This window comes from Dermacentor silvarum, chromosome 8, assembly GCF_013339745.2.
Source record: "Dermacentor silvarum isolate Dsil-2018 chromosome 8, BIME_Dsil_1.4, whole genome shotgun sequence".
In the NCBI taxonomy this organism is placed as follows: Eukaryota; Metazoa; Arthropoda; class Arachnida; order Ixodida; family Ixodidae; genus Dermacentor; species Dermacentor silvarum.
Window position 1 is genome coordinate 164812138 of NC_051161.1, and position 18644 is coordinate 164830781.

The following is an 18644-nucleotide window of genomic DNA, read 5'->3' on the forward strand; positions in this document are numbered from 1 at the left end:
TCCTGGGAGCAGTTGTAGCGAAGAAGACTGGCGCGCCCTATGGACGCACTATCATCATCGGCCCGCCGACGAAGATGGGCTCGCGCTCTCGGTGTCTGACGCTCGACTGAGACGGCCGAGTTTCTCAGCTGTCAATAAACCGCATTACACTGTGTAGGTTGCTTACGTGCACTGAAAACAGTTACTGAATACTCACCTTCTTCCAATATTTATTTGTTCTTCTTCGATATGTGGTTTTACGTGCCAAAACCAGTTCTGATTATGAGACACGCCGTAGGGCTCTGGATTCATTTTGATCACCTGGGGTTCTTTATCGTGCACTACAACGCAAGCACACGGGCATTTTTGCATTTAGCCTTGTCGGAGATTAGCAGACGACGAAGAAGGGATCGTGGGCTGCTGCCTCCGCGCGTCGCACCAAGAAGTGCGCGCACCTTTATCATCATCATGATACCTGTTGGGTTCTTCTCTCGACATTAAAGGCTTTATTGGGTGTGTCGTGGTTCCGTCTTTTCTGGCGACACGACCTGAAAGTGGCCGGCGTTCCGCAACATATATTGCCGCAACCCGGGAATGAACCATGGACCTTGAGTGCGTCACAGAGCTTCGGACCTCGTCTCCCAACGCTGACCATCGAGACTTTCCATGGGGACGTGTGTCAATGGACGTCGTTTTGGGAGCAATTCAACAGCGCTGTCCACGCGAATACAACTCTGCGCACGACTGATAAATTCCAGTACCTCCGCAACTACCTGGTAGGGGAAACAGCAGCTGCCATTTCCGGACTACGAACGACTGAAGCGTGTTATGATAGTGCCATAAATTTGCTAAAGCAGAGGTTCGGAGACAGGAGCCGGATTGTACAGCATCACTTCAGAGCGCTCCGCGAACTGCAGCCCGTGACGTCTCCATCGGATACGAGGGAGTTGCGCAGGCTGTACGACGGATTCAGCTGAATGACCGCGGCCTCAACCTCCTAGAAGTTCCAACTAGCAGCTTTGCGGAGATGCTCTAGGACGTTTTGCTTCAGTCTCTGCCACAAGAAATCGTCATGGCGTACCACCGCCATAGCCGTCTGCAGGATGACGCACATGGCACGGCACCCTCTCCTTCAGGGGAGGCAACCACAACGTCTTGCAAGAAACTCGAGCAGCTCTTGTGATATACCCAGATAGAGCTCGAAACAAGAGAGCAGTGTGCTCCATCGGCGTCCTCCTTCAAAGGCGGCAGGTCCCATAGAAAGCATGTGTCATCGTCATCAGTCCTGTATGCATCGGAAGAATCTGAACAAATCCGCAAAGAATGTTTCTTCTGCAAATCTACAAGACATGCAACCGAGGCATGCAGCGCTACCTTCACCATATTAGAGAAAAAGAACCGGCTGGCTCAAGCTATGCGGTGCTACCGATGTACTATAAAGGGTCACCGCGCAAACGAGTGCGGCGGAAATTGGTGTGCGCAGCATGCAAAGGCAGGCATGCTTCAACGATGTGCAACCCAGTTTTCCGAGCGACAAGGGCCGAGAAGTCACATAACGTCGTATCTGACGCTACCAAGCCAATGAAGGCAGAAAGTCCGCGGTCGACTGCCGTTACAAGCTGCCAACTTGATGAGGCCATTAATTTAGAGACATTTTGTTCTTGGGTCGTCCGTTTCAACGAGACGTCTTATATACAAGGCATCTTCGACGGAGGCAGTCAACACACGTTCACTAACAAGGAGCTGGTGGGATTAAAATCATTAGAGAGACATGTCTAGCGGTGAACACGTTTGCAGTTAGACGCTCCTCGTGTGAGAAATTACAAATTCGTCAAAGTTCGTCTACGTAGTCATTTTGATGACAGCAAGCACATAATTGAATCAATAGCCATGCCAGTAATTTGCCACTACATCCCTACCACGGCTATGGAATGTTCCTTCGTAGCCAATTATGCGAGCAATGTTACCGGCTGGCGGACGATCAAACTGTGTCTCGAGGATGTGGCGAGAATGGCATTAAACCTGCTCATAGAATCTCATCAATTGTGGAACATCTTGAGCGGCGACATCATACGCTAAACGGAAGTGCAAGGATTGGTCGCGGTCAAGACCACTGTCGGCTAGACGCTACAGGGTCCTGTCATGAAAACGAGCTTCATAGACAGAACATTCGAAGTGATGATCTGCGTCCTGCTAGTGCAAATTGAAGAAGCTAAAGCATTAGACCAAAGCACACTGCATTCCTTTTTGTACGTTGGATGCTATGGGAATTGCGCCAAACGAAGCAACACATGGGCACGCAGACACGTTGGCTGTTTTCCAACACAAAATTGCAAAGATTGGAAATACAGTACTAAGTAGCCATGACGTGTAGAGAACCGGATATTGAGCTGCTACAAGACAATTACAGCGTCTCACTGAATCGTTTACGAAATCTAGTTAAGCGCATCTCGAAGCCTGAAGGTTTGCTTGAGAGATACGATACGGCGATTCGTCAGTACATTGTTTCTGGCCATGCTGAATTTGTACTTGACAAGGAATCGATAGAAAGCCCAGTGTACTACATGCCACACAGGGAGGTTATTCGTGAGCACTAACCACAACCAAGCTCCGCGTGGTTTTTCATGCGTCATCTCACGGCAAAGGCGAGAGATCCCTGAACAGTTGCCTCGAAACCGGCCCGAACCTAAACGCGGACTTACTGCAGGTTCTCCTTTGCTTCAGATGGTACCTATAGTGCCCATGACAGCAGACATGGAGAAGGCGTTCCTGCAAGTGAAGATACGAAAAGAGGACAGTGACCTGTTCAGATTTCTGTGGTTTGACAAAAGTCCTGCTGTTCCTTTCAAGGCAGAAGCAGTCGAGGTTTGGCGTACGACCAGAGTACCCTTTGGATCTACGGCAAGTTCATTCATGCTTACGGCTACTATACAGCATCACTTGAAGAGACAAGTTCATCCCGAGAAAAGCGCCGTAGCACAACTACTCCTGAAATGCTTTTACGTCAATGACCTCTTATTCGGAGCGCATGACTTAGAAGCAGCGGCGACTCTTTAAAAGTGCGCGTAAGAGCTGATGGATGATGCTAGCATGCCTTTAAAAGGAAATGGAGCTCAAGCTGTAGGCAACTAGAACGACTGTTCGACTCAAATGATGCTCTAACACCTCTAGCCTATGAGAACGCTGGACATTAAGGGAGAGTGCTAGGGGTGGGTTGTTCGAAAGCAACAGACACCTTCATCTACAACCGTGATAATATCGTTACTTCCTTGGAGAAGCCAAAGGACACTAAGCGTTTTGTCCTCTAGACAGTGTCGATGATCTACGACCCATTAGGATTTCTCGCACCGTACGTAGTGATGAAAAATGCTGGTTCAGCAATTATGTGTTTCTGAGGTCGACTGGGACGAAGATCTTCCTGATCACAATGCGGAAAAATGGCACGACTGCAGAAACGAGTAGATACATTTGTCGAAAGTCAACGTTCCCCGTCACCTAAAGAGTGGAGTTGCAGAACGGCGTGACCTTCAGCTACACATTTTCGTCGACGCAAGCACAAAAGCTTACGGAGCTTGTGCATACCTTCGTGTAGAAGATGTGAATGGGAGCGTGGCTAGCACTCTGATTGTAGCCAGGTCAAGGATAGCCCCACTATGTCTGGTCGGACACTGTTGCTTGCTATAGAGAAAAGCTGCTCTTCTTATAGGGAAATTAAATCAGGGGTGCCACAAGGTAGCGTTTTGGGTCCAGTTTTGTTTAATATCTATGTAAACCATATTGCTGAAATAGTAAGTGATGCATCCACTGTGTCACACGCTGACGATACGAGCCTGTTTGTCTCTGGCCATGATCTTGACATCTGTTAGAGTTCTCGCAGTATTATTTCCAGTTTGTCGGCTTGGTCTCTTAACTTTCTTTTCTTCCTTCTTTTTCTAGTATATATTATGGCCTGCGTGCCGCACTGTATTGGAGCAAAGGCCTTCTGTCAGGCTTCAAGCATTTTGCTTTTGCTTCATTTTCTGTCCTTTGTGCAGAAAGAAACAAATAAAGAATGAAATGAAATGAAATGAAATAACGCTCTAAGAATTAGTTACTCGAAATCAAACGCCATATTATTCAAGGCAAGTGACAGGAAGTCGTATTTAAATCAAGAATTATTCTTCGATGGTGCGCCCACTGAAACATTGTGCAAATAGAAAGTATTGGGCGTTACAGTTTCCGAATATATTAACTGGGCATATCACATTGAAGTAGTTATGCAATCATTTTTCTTTCCGGAGAAAGTGAAGTTGCAGATACATTGTGCCTCGTTTGAATCGCATCTGAATTATTGTGCGCTTGTGCGGGCTACCACCACGAAGCGCAATCTTCGTGCACTTCAACATCAGAAACGAGCACATCGACATACAGGGTGTTTCAAGAAATGTGCTCAAAATTCTCAAAAATTAGAGAAAGGCAATGTTTGCGCGCTACATTCGACATTACTTTTTCTGTCGCAGCAGACATCTTAAAATGAGTACAAACATTAATTGCGGCAGTAATTATCAAAATTTAAATAACTAACTTTTTAACCAGAGGAAACAGGTGGTCGGGTCAAATGGGAGAATCGAAGCCCTTCCTGCCAATAGCTCATAGCCGCTTTGAATTTTCTAAAGGCGGCCGCTGGTAATTTTTGCGGAGTGATGAAACCTGACCAATTTAACAGGCAAAACCGACACGCCAATGAGCGCACCTGCCATACCCTTCCAAAACGCCCAGAGAGACGACACTGTATCCAGTGCATTGAGGTACGGGTATGAGCAAGCGTGGTTATCAACTCTTCGTACTTCTGTCTGTGGGCTGCGCTTGCCATTATAACACGCATGACGCACATAGGTTGACGGATGCACCACTGCAATCGCTGTCGGCACTTGATCTCGAGGATGGGCGGCAGCCATGCGTGGCAGATCTTCCGCAGCTGAATACGTCGACATTGTTTATGTGCAAGCCCAGGTGCACTTAGCTACAAGCTCTGCTCGACGCCTAGACAGTTTCATCGCACAACACATTCCTGAGAATATTCAATCGTTTCTATTTAACTGGATCTGTCAACGTGCATCGAGGTAGAAAGAGAGATCACAATGCAGTGAATGGAGATTTTTACCTTGATCTCCTCGCCTTCGTCTGTAAACGCCCTGTATAGCGAATGTACCGTATTTCAATTCTACAGAGCAATTTTTTGATAAATATAACATAATACGAGTAACTACTCTCCAAGAATAACGGCTACTGTATTCTTTTCCTTCGGCTACGAAAATTGTAGAACCTTTTTAAAACATCGGTCCCGACCTCAACTTGAAAAAAGTGATGCGCCAACACGCAGCCAAGACAAGTGGTTACTGACATACAGGCACACAAATTATCTCAAGCAGTCGCTCAGACACACCATGCCTTCACTGTTAAATATATTTGGGAGAGAAAATGTATCGAAAACAAACTAGAGCGTATTTTTTGTAAACTGGACCGAATACATAATAAAAAAGCTTCATATATACTTGGCATTCTTTATTGTATGTAATATTCGTTGGCACTCATAATGAGCCAACAAACAATAACACCAAGGACAAAATAGGGGAAAATTACTTGTACCTAATAATTGTACTAAGAAATGATAAATTAATGAAAATGAAAGTGAGTGGTGGCGCTGGCTAGCACTCCCAGGGTTAGTTCTAGTTGCAAAACATAAATACCCCAGAAAGTGGATGGGAAAACGGTTCCGCGGTAGCTCAATGGTGAGAGCATCGCACGCATAATGCGAAGACGTGGGTTAGTTCCCCAGCTGCGGACAGTTGTTTTTTCATCCATTTTCATTTTCATTAATTTATCATTTCTTTAATACAATTATTAGGTACAAGTAATTTTCCCCTATGTTGTCCTCGGTGTTATTGTTTGTTGGCTCATTATGATATGCTTATTAAAAATCGGGCCCCTCGGTTCCCTTTCTTCTCCTTCGTTTGCACTCAGTGTTTCAACATACATTTTATCCTAATATTGTGCATCTATAGACATGTTGACAGTAGTGCTTATTTCTGAAATGCGACAGATATCTTTTGGGATGTATAATTCCATATGTATCTCAGCTTTGTTGTTCAATAAGCGTAATTGATTTTTTCAATAAACACCATACTGTAACAGGAGCGCGACAGATTAAAGGAAACTCGTTTGGACCACTGCACTGCGCCGAACGTCCACCAGAAAGCTGCAATCTTGAGCTTGGCTTTACCGCAGTGGTACCCTCTCTGCCTCACACTCTAACAGTGTTTGTTCGATTGCCGATGTCAGTTGCGTTTTTGCAATATATTTTCCAATTCTAAAGTAAACGTAATAAATAGCCAATTTTCGTACATTCACAAGTTATCGGCAGTTGTAGCTCAACTATGCCACCGCTTGTTATTACCGCTTACGGCTACAAAGAAATAACACAGAATTAAACGTAAATGTATATTTGCGTGTTGTCAGGCTATTATCAAGGCGCGCCGTAAACAACTACTTTGTCGTTTTTGCATTGGACACACGCTCGCATCTACACGGGCAGCGCCCGGGGAGCACCGCTTCTCGCCTCGTGTCACGCAAGCGAGGGAGCATTGCGTCTCCATACGCCGCGCCAAGTTCGTCGTGACGTGTAGGCCAGGCTACAGTCGTACGGCCGGTCTGGAACGCGCGTCTCGCGTTCGGGATAGGGAGCCTTCATGCCACGCTGTTTGTAGGCTCCCTAGTTCGGAATACGGCCTGTGCAATGGGGTGCTTGCTCACTCCGTCGGCGCTGTCGGTGCAGGCGCTGATTTGCGCGACAAAAGTGACCATTTTGCACTAAAAAATAGGAGCAGCATGGTACTTTCAGACTCCAACGCGTGTTCGCTCACCATACTACTGTCCGTTTTCTTTCAGTGAATGAAACGTGATGGATACGACAAATGCCTCAAATGGGCGTTTACTTTCTCGCATGTATTTAGACCCGGCGGTTTCACTTGTCTTCACTGCACACATACTGCTGAATTTGTTGCAGAGGGTATCACTATGCCTTCGCGTGCACAAACAAAAAAGGTATCGCAACGTGAGAGACGCAGTCTTCAACAACGCTTTAATTCTGCATAAAAAATGGTATTCCTGGCAGCACAGACAGCATAAAGGGCAGTTACTTGACCAATAACAAGCTCTAGAACATCAATATTACTGTACACCGTTACGAGCGATGGTCCTTTCTTGTTTAGGTGAATCTTTTTGTTGTATTGACAAGCAAGGAGCGCGGGAACTTCCCTGTGACAAAGTTTGCCAATTTTGATATGTACCTATGCACATAAAACACATAAAGACATGTCACAAGATATGCCACAAGACATGTCATAAAGACATGTCATTTGATATGCACATAAAGTCACGTCATACTGTGGTTTTCAAGCCGGTTCATGTGAAATGCGGTCGGGGGCTGCCAGCGTTTTGCTGCGTCACCAACGCTACCACAGCATTGCGTTATGCGTTGTGTCCGTAATGTATGCGTTTTGCTGTTCAGACGACTCTTGCCTCCTACAATTTCCTTGTTTTTGTCGCAGCATGGACACATGCGGGACACAATGTCGCTATATGCTGTGCGGCAACAAGCGCTGGAAATGCGCCGGCTGGGGTCCCCTCGCATCTTTCGCGCTTCTCTGTATATTACTGGTAACAAATTCCTCCTACGAATTTATACGCCGTTTCCCTGCAGATCCAGGTGGAGGCGATTTTGTTTTAGCCTGGTACTTTCGGGATTTTGCAACAGATGGTACATCGTACGATAGTGGCCCAAAAAAAAATCTTTGTAACAGCTTTGGGTATTAGCCTCCTAAAAGGCAGCATTTTCAGTAATCTTTTTTGTTTGAAGTGGGCACTGCGTACCACCGACGACGGAATGTTTTCGTAGACAACAAAGTTCTTTCGGGATATGTTCACCATTCATCGTTCTAGCATAACAAGGGTGAGCGGTAAACTTACGGAATGGGACGCCACTACAGCTTTATGTGCAATCACAGAACGGGACTAAACAAGCAATAATTCCTGCGCAACGCATATATGAAGATAAGAGAGAACAAAACAAGTATCAAACCAAAGTGTCACACAAAAGTGTCCCTATTATGTTTCCAGCACACAGGCAGTAACAATTGATTGTCGATCTTAAGGTAAATGCGAGAAAAATGCGTCAGCATTACGTCGCACTTCAGTGATGTCCGGGATCTATGACTTAATCAACACGTTCACCACATTGCGAAATGTTATCCAGTACATTACTCGGCACAGCCTCCATCTTCGAGGAGAGCAATGCAACTCACGGTGGTCTGGAGCATACCACCGTCAGTTGCATTATAACGGGTGTTTCTACGAAGGCCAAGAATCATGTCACGATAGGCGATCGCAAATAAAAAGTTCCAGTTGCTCCTGAAAGGCGAAGCATCGATTGTGATAGCAAAACAGTGGGCAGCTATACAAAGTAAGGATAGTAGATTTATCGGTCGTATAAACTAGTAAACATAGGTACACTAACTAAATTAGCAAGCATGGTGTCACGCGCGGACAGGCAAACTTGAACGCATCTCACTCGCTGACCGCGGAAACTCTCAGAATGCTGGAGGGAGTCAGCGCAACAGCAGCAGCGAGCGTGCCGGGGTTCGCATCAACACGATATTAGCGCCGAAAACAGAGTAAGGGCGGACTCGGCCCCCGCCGCTGTTGGCTTGCAAGATAGAGCCACGCGGGCGGACGCTCACGGCGCAGAACGCGCGCCTCCTCTCGCCCTCCCTCCAGAGCCTTCCAGCCGGCGAGAGTAAAGCCCCTCAATGAAGAAAAGTAGCGCCATCTCCTCTCTCCTCCTCCTGCGCCGGCGTTCACTCTCTCTTTTGTCGACCGTGGCTCCCCCTACGCGGTGCATGTTCTTGCAGACGCTCTCCGAATGAAACGCTGTGGCTACGTGTCGCTCGCGCTCTTGAACTCGTATTTTGATCGGAATTTTTCGCGTTATGTTATGACTGGCTGCCGAAACAACGAGAGGACGCATAAATGCCGTTGCGCTTAGATGGCTGTACTATTAGCGGTGATACAGTGAGCCTAAAGCCTCTAAGTCAGGCTTTAACTGAGCCATGCCACGCGCGACTTCGGCGTTGGTTGAACTGGCGCCGTCATCTCCGCGTTTCAGTAGCTCCAGTCCCTCGTTGGCCAGTGGCTAACGTGCACAGCGGGCCTCTAACAATGACTACGCTTCGGGAGTGAATGATCCACCAGCTGTATATATGCACTTGTCTTACAGGTTTCACTGACTAGTGAGCTACCGATCATTCGGCGGAAGGGGTCCGTCGATAATGAGGCTAGTGGCTTCGTTCGCATGCAGGAAGCCTTACACTACTCCACACATTTTTTCTTTTTTTTTTGCGGACTTGAGTAGCGCGGCAGCGGTCATCTTACAGGTGTATGCGAGGCTGCTTTTGCGGATCATATTGCCGCTTGCATGTGCTGCGCGCGGGTCCGAGAAATTCTACCCTGCGTATTGTATCTACTATCTTATCAAATGCAGAGCAGAAACGATGAGTTCACAACCAGGTTTGTCCTGGCCACTGACAAAGCCACGCAGGAATGAGTTAACTCTATAATCAAGGGCGTTGCAATGTGGATAGCATTGCTGCCAGCAGACGGTAATGTCTTTGAAGTGCACGGTGTATTCTAACGTTTGGCAGGCGGCTTCCTCGGCTTCAGCTGCTTCCGATGAACGAAGAGCGATGGAATGGCTTGACGCTTCAATTTTTTTGTGCCACAGCTCTGCAGGATCACCGGCTCAAATTGATCATCTGTGAAGTGATCCTGCGCAAACGTGAAATCAGAAAACAAGGTCACCGTAAAACCTCGCTCCTTCAAGTATAAGGCGTAACACAACATTCCCGGCACAAGGTATTATCGCCGGGAAGTCTTGTATACCGTTTTCTTTCTTTAGCTCGCCGCCAGCACAGGTCCTTATCTCTTGTTCTGCTACGCGATACACGACTAGAATACTGAGCACACTTTTCACGCGCAGCACTTTCTACCGTTTTCGAGATAGTTATCGGTCCTCGAGGATCTAGGACGATAGCGACAAGTTTTAGCGACAAGAACATTGATCTTCGCCGACCACCGAGTTGCGTTTTTGCTGAAGGTGCAAAGTCGCCCTAACTAAATAGCCCTAATCGTCTTTCCGCAGGTAAGCGCCCATTTTCCCCTACATACCATCACCGCTTCGTAACATACTGCGATACACTCAAAACGTGCCGTTCGGATACATTCAGGCCACACAAACACAACGCCATGGATTGTATAACCGAGTCAACAAAAACCACGTGCGTTTGAGGACAAGATGAAATACGGCCACGAAAGTTGCAAATGCAGCGCGAACATGCAGCGCGAACAGTGCGGCAGTTAGGAGGGAGAAAAACTAACGAAGCCTCACACAGCAAGTGGCAGCATGTGAGATTAGGGATCATTGAATAATCGCTTGCTTACCTCACACAGCCGGGAGCATTGTGCTGGGTTGAAATCCGCGCGGCTGATTCTTCGAAGCCAGACCTTCCTCTGCGCCGTGTCTCGCTTCGCTGATGAAATCCGGAAGAGTCGCTTGCCGTCTCTTTTGCGTGTGAGCGTGCGGCCCCTCCACCTGGCGAGATGCGATTCAGACGAGGCGCGCAATCAACCCTATCCCGATGTAGATGTGCGCCCGTATTCTGTGTACCTCTTCGGTACACGTTATGGCGTCTCCTCGCGAGGAACGAACCGCTGCTGAAGAAGCGAATCACGTGCGCGGCTACAACTAGGCATCATAGGGCTCAGCTGACTGCCGTGCATAGAGCATTACAAGCCGCAGCTCGCCGTTGACGCCGGGCGGACAGTTCAGATCTTCTCGTCTAAATCGACGCGAAGAGACTTCGCCGCGAAGACCCTGTTGTGCGTGGTGCCGAAATTGGTGCTACTCTTGCGCCGCACAACCATCTTACGCTGTGCTGCATGTTCAGCGCAGGCCTGTGAATTTTTTACTTGCGAACGTGAACCACGTGGTGCTGGTCTGTGATGGATTGTGCAGTGAAGAATATCGACTTTTCCATGGAAGTGTGCAACATTTGTTGTGGTAAAGTGTGCGGCGAGGACAGCGACGAGATCGGCTTACCTTGGCGTAGGGAAATGGACCACATTATGTGTGTGTGGGTGTGCGTGCCCGCGCGTGCGTGGTGTACTACGCGATTAGCAATACATCTCGCTTACGAGACTGGACGCGTCTTGCGTGTAATAAAACCAGTCGTAGTGATCAGGCGCTGATAGAACTGCAGGACACGTAATTATTGATCACGTGAGAATGAATGAGACGTGATTATTAGTGAGCGCAGGTATATCGGGGCATAGGCGCCGACTACGGGGGGGGGGGGGGGAGGGGGCTCTGGGGCTCGAGCCCCCCCCCCCCATTTCTCGCCAAAGTGTCATCACTAGAGTTCTGTTGCCCACATCATTTGCGGTTTCTTTATAGAGTTGCCTCAACGTTTCACTAAAAATTTTATTGTGGCTGAAAGCTTACTGCATCAGCGCGGACGTGCACGGTTTTAAATTCACACTTTCGCTTTATTTCTGCAAATCCTGACCATAGGACGACAAGCGCATTAGGCGCGCCAGCGGCGGCTACCTCATAAGCATTTTTTCTCACTTCAACGTTTTTTTTTTGTTTTTTTTAAATTTCGACTGTGAACACTATACACACACATACAATATATTTAAATATATACACAGGAATAAGTTTGTTACATTTTTTAAAGAGAAGGATTTAGCCAAGTAACAATTATTTCTAATTGTAAGGATAGGTTATGCCTGGAGAATGAATACGTTGCTCTATGTTCACCTCCAATTACCCCTGCCTTGCGCTAGCGTATTCCTACTTGCGCCTGCAAATTGAAATACGCATGGAATACAGGGATAATTGGAGATCGCAGGGAGAGGCCTTCGTCCTGCAGTGGACATAAAATATAGGCTGATGATGGTGATGATGATGATGTTCACTTCTCACCCGCCGCGGTGGCTCAGTCAGCTAAGGCGTTGCGCTGCTGAACACGAGATCGCGGGATCGAATCCCGGCCGCTGCGGCCGTATTTAGATGGAGGCAAAATGCAAAAACGCCCATGTGCTTGCGTTTTACTGATGCTGCATGGCGAGTGTTAAGGTCATTCAAGATGCCATGAAAGAGGAGCTGACAGCTCTGTCAAAACAGGCTTTCTCTAACTGCTTCTCAATGCTCGAGAAGCGTTAAATGCTGTGCGTGGACTGTAAAGAGACTGTTTCATAGGGGAGCTACATAGATAAGTGCGGAACGCCTTTTTTTTATGGACTCGGTCTTTAAACTTTATGGACAATGGTTGTTATAGGTTCATCACAATTGGCACTACACCACCAATGTTGCACTGCATGCCGGTAGTTGCAGTCCTCTAGCTGCACTAGCGTATGAAGTATGCTGATGTGCCTGGCCTTTTTGATTGTTTGCTGCTTTTGTCAATGCACTATGACAGTATTGGAGGTTCATCTCCTGTGTGCCTTGCTGTTCAACACTAGGAAGCCTTGGGATTCAATTTCCTTCCAAAAAACAACAGGTGTTGGCAAAATTCACTTGGGGGATTACCCTATTTTTAACTTGCATTAAGAGTAAGATTTTTGGGTTATGTTATTCTGAATGATTTGATGTACCTCCGCAGTACCTGTAAAGGCAAAGCAGTATCAAATAAGTTATAGAACCTCTTGTGGTAATTTGCTCTGCTTTCAGTGTGCCTGCTTCTTATCTGACTCATTGTGGTAAAGTCCTTTTTAGTTCGCATTCTCTGGCTTGTGCAAGATGGCGTGGTCCTGCCCAGATGTGTTGCCATCACTTGCTGCGGAACTATTTGGAGATGCTTTAGCTAGTTCTGTGAAAAAATTATGTGATGTTAGTTTACACAAAGTCATTGAGGAACCACTGTGTAGCCTGTAGCCTTTGGGTGCTGCAGTAACCACAGTATGTGGAAGTTTTTCTTTGCTGTACAAACATGCAATGTGAATCAGCTACGGTGTTTGTACGTGTTGTGATCTTTTTTTACTGTATTCGTTTCCACTCGACAAAGAGCAGCAGTGTCTGTGGATTGCTAGCGTGAATTGCAAGATCTTCTCACTGTCTGATCACTTGGCGTGGAAACAAGCGTGGGAGTGCTCACGTACAGACAACCCAATGCAACGCTGAGATGTCTAAGTGCCAGTCATTATATAATATTTGCATCAGCTACCGACATAGTTCTCGTGCATTTCAAGTCTACTATATCATGCCTATGTTGGCCTCCTGTATGATGGCGTGGCTTCAGCACAGCATTCAGGGCAGTTGTTTAACATGATACATAAGCTTTGTGCTTAGACATTACCTATAGGTCTACAGCAAACCACAAAGAGTAAACAACATTTTGTGCCATTCTCTGTCTCGTGCATAGTCTATAGTAGTACTATTTTACAAAATGATACCTGGACAGCATTCACTACACATCCATTGAGTGTGCATTCTCCTAATGCAAACCGTTTCAAGAGGTTGTACTGGTGCACCATGGTAGTTTTATTTTTGTCTGTTGTGTCATGATTTGTTTATAGAAATTAATTTTGAGCTCTGTTCATTTGGTCTATGACATGTTTTCGTGAGACATTTTAAGGTATACGTAGCTTGCACATGCTTCACTTCTGGTCTTTTCTGCAAGTGTGTCTGCCATTGCTCGCGCTCCCCCCTATTGTTGATCTGAGGTTCTTCTCGTGTCATGATCATGTCAGTTTGCACAATTGTCAGTTGTCACTTAAAAAGAAGTAACACTGCCCTGAAGCCAAACTGCAGAATCAGGCATACACAATAGGTCTGTTTACGAAAAGTGATAACGGGGCAGCACGAACTGATAGTGATTTAAAAGAAAAAGTCAGTCCCTTCTTGCTAGCCCTGATAAGTCGGAATCGTTTCCAGAACATGTACATGTATCACCTCTCTTATTTATTTAAGCAATATATTCATGGTTGGGGACTGGGCAAGGGACAAAGAAAGTGAGACTAAAAACACGGTACTCAGCGCTCACACTGTGTTTGTCATATTGCTGTCTTCATGGTTGTCTTAGACTGCCCCCAACCATGAATCTAAACCAGCTTACCCAATTTGTTGCTCTCGTGAACACAAAGCTTCTAAACTAAAGCTAATTAGCAGGATCCAATTACTCACAACTGCTGCCGTTATACCCAAAAACAACGAAAGCATGGAAGGTCACTGCAAGCTTAAAAGTTTTGGGGCTGCTTGGACTTCATAACACTATACTATACTCACTTCACGCAGGCAGGGTGCACCTCCCATCTAGTAAGCCAAAATTCGCGGAAAGGAGTGGACACACGAGCTAAAGCATGTCTTTTGCACACACACACACCCACACACAAAAGATAAACTGCGCGCGCATGTTTGAATCTGTGTGACAGGCAAGTCTTCTGTGAGGCAAGAAAGTTTTCACTGCTGCACGCAAAAGAACATGCTTTCATTGACTTTTCTCACTGAGCAAGATGATAAGGTGCACCTTATGGCAGGTGCTTCGCTGCTAGGTTTTTAACTAAAACAATTGTGAGCCTGCCGCAATTTATAGACCTTAATTTCTTGCAGAGTCACGTTATTCATAAGCAGCACCACATAATTATAATTATATTTGCATGTGTTATGGCTGAAATCATCTCTATCTGTAGTTGCATATGCACAGGCATGAGTTTGTACTGGTCATGCTGTTGCAAATTTGAATTTGAATTTATTGACCCTTTTAGCAGAGCAGTTTTTGCCGCACGTGGCCTCAGTGACAGTGCACAAATACGAAACCATTACTGCTTCTACCTTGCTTCTGCGCGATCAGCTGTCAGAAATGCAGCTGAGTTTTCACTTACACACTGTGCTCCAATCATGCTGGATTGAATCTTGCGAACTGAATACGTGTGCAGTAGTTGGCTGCAAAAATAGTGACTGGCATATGAAGGAATGGAATGAAGCTGTGTGGCCAAGTTCGCGGACTGCTGCTGCAAATGTCCATACGTGTTACCAGCAGTTTGAGATGTACGGCTTTCCTCGAGGATACGGAAATTTGCTCATCTGCCAGCGTTGTTTTGCTAACATTCACAGAAAGGACTTCAGCCCCAGAACATCGGCGAGAGTGCATACCGCTCGTTAAACAATGAAAAAGGGATTATCGCCACTTCCTGTCATAGTAAATTTCGCGCACAGTTTCTACACACATCTACCCCAAGTGGAACGGAAATTTACACCCACTCTATCGCCAACGTGTCAAAAATAAGTGAATGGGTGCACACTTGAATATATGCGCACAATAAATGACGGACTACACCGTAGTGCACAAATGGTCGAAGCTGAATGTTTCGTGATGGTCCACAAGAGCAAGCGAGTTGCTATAGTGATAGCACATCTTTGCTAGAAGATATTACAAATTACAAAACAGCTATGTTTCAAGCCTTGTGTGCAGCAAGAACAAATCTATTGGAACTGAGCACACCCGCGAGGGATTAGGCAGAAAATAGTCGGATAGTGACTGGCACCAAGCAACTTTATTCAGTCAGAAACGTGACAAGCTGCTGGTCAAAATATTTGCCAAATAAATAACGCAGAGCAAAACACACTAATCATGATTCAATTCAAAAGGAATGTTTGCATAGCTTGGAATACATATTTAGCCCCGCTTTTAGAAAAAGCACCATATACACTGCTTGCCCCTTTTGAACATAACTTAATCAGCTCCAAAAGCGTTTTTGCGTGTTCTCTGAAGCTGTGGCCAAAGCTTTGTGTCGATCACCCAGTCACAATCTACGATATCTCCCGAAACAGAGGTTTGCTTAACCGCATCGGCGTAATACACATTCATTGTAAACACGGAGGCAGTTGAGGCAAGCCATGGATGCATCACCATGTGATCAAACATGGCAGTGCCCATGAGATCGCTGTGAAAAGGGCCAATAGTGAGCTTGCGGCAGCCGCATGAGCTTGTCTGTACAAAGGGCAAAATTCCAGGCTTCTAATTTTTCCCATTGCACAGCTCCTAGGCCTATAATGATGTGGCATGTATGCATTGAAGTGAGCGGCAAACACAGAGCATAATACAAGCGAGGTACCTAGCAAAGGCGGACAGTCGGAAGAGACAGTGAATGTGACCTCACATGTAAACTATGTATACAATTTGATGAAAGCAAAATGAATCATAAAGAAGTGAACATGTAATTAGTGAGTCCTCTCTTTCATTGACTGTAGTTTGGGCAACCTTTCTCTTTTTTGTTAAGCTATGCCTCTCTTAAATTTCCCTATATACCATTTCATCCTTGTATCTTATTTTATTTAACTGAATTAGAGCAACACATTTTTCTCCTAAAATGCTGTTACCACCTGTTAAATGCTCACGTGCAGTTTTGTAATTGTACAGACCAACTGTATTAATAAATGCAACGAGACGAGTCGTGCAGGACAGTATACAAAGGTAATAATTGACAACTTGCACGTTTGCACCTAATCTAGTCTGACAAGATGTGTTCTCTAGATAGCTGTTATACTTTGCTGTTAGCTGTGTGCTTTCATTGTTTTTTGTTCAGCACATCAAAAATGGTGTAAAAGTGTCTAGACTTGGCGATTCAGGCTTTTAAATGTTAAGTGCTTGTTTGTACTTTTTGGTGTAGTGATATTGGTCATTTCCTTTACTGTTAACTCATGCCTTGTGTGAATTCTTTGTCTTGTGTGAATTCTTTGTTGCACTAATAAATACTGTGTGCACAAGTGTAAATGTGGGAAAAAATGAATGTTGTCTCGTTCTGTGAATGATAATTTTTAGCAGTACTTTTTTTCTACTTTAATTTACCACCAATGGTAGCACTGCTGCATAGGGCTCCATCCAAATTTATTGTTGCAGCCCATTCTAAACTTACATTTCAACCTACCAAAGCTGCTTGAGCGAACAAAACTATTTTTGCTGGTGAATGAAAGAGCAAGTACACATATTCTTGTGTTTGCTAAATAGAAGATAAAACTTGTTTATTTGTGTATGATACTGAGGTTTTTATAACAATGATAAGCATAGTCTATGTGCCTAGGTGGAATATAGGTAAACATATTCTGATGACTAGTGCAGCTTTTCACTTTTCTGAAACCAGTATGCGATAGTTTTCTGTGGCTTAAGTAAACATACTTTTGATAGTATATGACTGGTTGAAAATGTAGGCATGTGCCACGAATAAAGCACTCATTCCAATTTCACTTGTAAATACATCTGACAACTTTCTTTTTATCAGGAAAGCTTATTCAGCATGTATATGCTTAAAAAAAGAAGCATGTGAAAATTCCCATATTTTAATGCTACGAGCATTCTTGGAGAAATTACCCAGTTTATGCGTATGTCTTCGCCGAAACTCTTTCCAACCGTCTTGGGTCACTGGGTAGTCCATTGACTAGTGGGAACAGCATCCGTTTGTGATGAGGCAACTGGGTTCAAAACCAACCTTTGCACTGATTTTAGTCAGTGCCTATGTAACTCTTGGTATGTGGAGCCCTTCAGTAGTATCTCTGACGCCAACTTTGGTCACTGGGTATGTTTTACTGGGTATGTGCCGCCTTCTATAATGATCATTATATAAAACATAATTACCCACAACCTTAACATGCATTGCTAATAGCATTAAAGATGCCAATCATCTCTATAGGGTGGATGCACTGCCACTTTACTTAGTTCGCACTCATGTCTCCCTTTGTTTTCCTCACTTTATCCCGAAAGATTCTAAGAGTGCTCACTTTTCTAATGGCTGTTTGCTTCTGTATTTAAATAGCTACCAATTTGTTTGCAGTTCTTTCATATGTCAACAAGGATAACTCTTTTAATACTAAAGATTTTGAATGAACTGTGGTACACTCATTTCTTATATAGTTGGCTGTGCAATGAATTATCAAAAATAATTATCGCATAACTTTTGATATGGCTTCATTTTATAGTAATGCATGCCTATCAGAAGAGCATTTTTTTCAGTCATTTCATCATTTCATTCCCAGAATCTTTCACATGTTGTTAGTTCTAATTGTGTCATTGCACAGATCAATGTCTCTCCTGTGTGACTGCCAAACATCGAGTGTAGTGAGCATAATTTAAGTTATATAACTGCTGGCATCACAGTCACCTTGTTAACATTTCAAGTAATGAAATCAGAATGCATTGAGTGCATGCTAAAAATTTTAACTCCAGGTAAGGTGGTTTTTTTTTGTTTTTTTTACGACTTAGCGTTATACACAATTGATGTGCTTTGACAATAGCAATACCAAAAAAAAAGCTACCTACTCCTCTCATCAGAAATCCTAAGATGCATTGCCATTTGAGTCTCTGATGTACTTGTGATGCTAAATAACATTAGACGATGCATTTCTGATGCCTGTCTGATGACACATTAGGAATGCATAACGTCCTAATCAGAAACTCATGGTTCATTTTCATAAGGGCCCATTGTGTCCGTTGTGGTTTTCATGCGCACAACTTTGGAAATGTAGAGGACTTCAAAAAGCTCGCTGGTTTTTCAACGAGGTAGTGCCATCGTGTCCAGGC

The 18644-nt window shown here is 45.0% G+C and overlaps 1 pseudogene; it reads left to right on the plus strand.

The window, feature by feature from the left end:
• The first annotated feature begins 2721 nt into the window (after positions 1–2721).
• The window catches only part of LOC125947764 (uncharacterized), a 33199-nt pseudogene continuing 17276 nt past the window's right edge, over positions 2722–18644 (plus strand).